The sequence below is a fragment of the Schistocerca americana genome, chromosome 4, assembly GCF_021461395.2.
Source record: "Schistocerca americana isolate TAMUIC-IGC-003095 chromosome 4, iqSchAmer2.1, whole genome shotgun sequence".
NCBI classification, from domain to species: domain Eukaryota; kingdom Metazoa; phylum Arthropoda; class Insecta; order Orthoptera; family Acrididae; genus Schistocerca; species Schistocerca americana.
The window spans coordinates 230895047-230897600 of NC_060122.1; positions in this window are offsets into that span (position 1 = coordinate 230895047).

A 2554-nucleotide genomic window follows, 5' to 3' on the forward strand; every position below is an offset into this window, starting at 1 on the left:
AAAAAAATTACAACGCCCAAAAATAATTAATATAGAGTAATGAAATTTCGGGTATAAATTCGCCTATGTAACATACTTAAGTCATTAACACTGCAAGGTCACAGGTTACTATAAGCGCGAGATAAGCCGTAGCAAGTGTGAAATGCTGGTCCATTAATAATCGATGTAACCTCCAGAATGTTGAATGCGAGAATGCAAACGTGCGTGCATTGTGTTGTAGAGGTGAAGGATGTTAGTTTGAGGGATGGAGTTCCGTGCCTGTTGTGCCTGATCTCTCAATACAGGGCAATGAATGCTGGTTGTGGATGACGCTGAAGTTCTCGTCCGATGATGACCCATACGTGCTCGATTCGAGACAGATCTCGTGATTGAGGAGGCCAAGGCTACATGTCAACATTCTGTAAAGCAGGTTGGGTTAGAACAGCGGTATGTGGAGGAGCGTTATCCTGCTGGAAAAGGCCCTCTCGTGTGCTGTTCATGAATGGCAGCACCACAAGTAGAATCCCTAGATTGCGAGGTGCTGGGGTGGAGAAGACTCTGTAACTCTTTAATTCTGATGAATTTTGCATGAGAACGAGACATGTTCTCCTCCCCTCCTTACCTACCACCTAATTAATTATGTGCACAACAGTAATGAAGCGAACTGATGTTGGACTATGTTAGTTGGTAAAAGAAGGAGTGCACACTCACAACAATTTAATAAAAAATCGTAATCTACTCAGAGAAACAAAAAAGAGAACTTAATCATAATAAACAACAGGAAATGGAATTCTGCATGTATCTACCAAATGATATGTGGCTTAAATATTACAATGAGATTTATTATATACCAGATCATAAAGGCACATGATTATCGATACAAACAGTAAGATATGGATAGGGTATTCTGAACTATTATGCGAAAAAGAGTTGGCTCGAGAAGAAGGGGCTCCTACTCTCTGTGATGCAATAGACTGACGATAATGACAAGGAGGTCCTAATGAATCAAATATTAACATCCCATCTATATACCAGTATCGCAATTAGTAGTGAGAGCTCAAATGGGACCACATGGAGAAACAAGCAAGGTGGACTTGTTGCAAAGCGAGCACGCGTGCTGTTGAGAACTTCAGTGTAAAATTGATAGGTCCTGCAATGCCAGAGCCGCAAAATACTTAACCAATCCTGAAATTTGTAGCAGGTCGTCGGTAGGCAGCTTTCTGATGATGTAGGCGCCGACTTCTGGTGTGCGTCAACTCTGTTTCAACCCTCTGGCCTCGAAGGTTGTCCGAGAATTCGAAGTTCTGCCGAAAAAAGGTGCGGCTAAGTCGCAAGACCGTCCGACTCCGACGAGGATCAAATCCCGAATCCCCAGCACCTGGACAACGCAAGAGCAAAGCCAACATTGCTCAACTCCGTACTCTCCTCGAAAACCATGAATCAGCATTCAGTTCTGATTGCAAAATTCCCCCACACTGTCTCAGAACATCATTCGCGCCAATAGCGACCGTTCCCTCCGATTTCAAGCAGGGCTTTATGACGTCAACTAGCCTCAGTTTAAGTTGACCAATCATGCCTCTGCTATTCAGCTGAGGGCACTGAACTTGCCGTTTGACTGGTTACGAAAACAACCTGCCCAGGGGACCAGCTATCTGGCTCCACACAGTCATGCCCAGCAGGACATGGTCCACAAGTATTCTCAGAATCAAGAGGATAATGCAGTCAGTCGGTGCCAGGAGTCTTTTCTCCATAGACATCGGAACGGTGAACACATAAACTGTGGCGACACTCAGATGTCTCGCAGGTCGTTTCACCTTGCATACAATAGGTGAAACTCGACCGACGTTAGTCATTCCGCCAGGCGATTCAACCTATTGTGCGAACCCCTCAGAATTCAGGGAAGTGCAGCCCCCAACCGGAAATACAGTGTGTCGTGTCCTCCGATGCTTGCCTCGCACAGGCCACAAAAGTATTTTTTGAGCTCTCAGTACAAATACTCTCATTACAATAACCTTATTCGGTCTTTTACTACCGTGCAATGACAAAGAAAATTAATAAAATTGATGGAAATGAGAGGCGACATGCAAAAGAGGGCATGGAACCTCCCATGATTGACATACCGTTTTGCTGCCAGCGTGCTATGGTTAACCATGAGTGTGCTCCTGCTGTCATACAAAATCGCTCCACAGACCATAACTCTAGGAGTAGTCCAGTGTGTCTTGCACATACACAAGTTGGGTCCACATTCTCAACCGGCATCCTAACCAACACACGACCATTGCTGATACCGAGGCAAAACCAGCTTCCAACATAAAACACAACAGACCTCCATCCTGCCCTCCAATGAGCTCTCAGCTGACATCACTGAAGTCGTAAATGGTGGTGGCGGTGGTTTGGAGTCAATGGAATGCAGTTGCCCTTGAAGCAACCGATTTGTAACTGTTCGTTGTGTCACCATACGCCGAACACGATTGTCTTCCCTGTCGTTAGTGCAACGTGGCTCTTTGGAGCCCTTTCTTCTTGTGACCTTGCCTTCTCATGACCACCGCTGCCAGAAATCATGTACAGTTGCTAT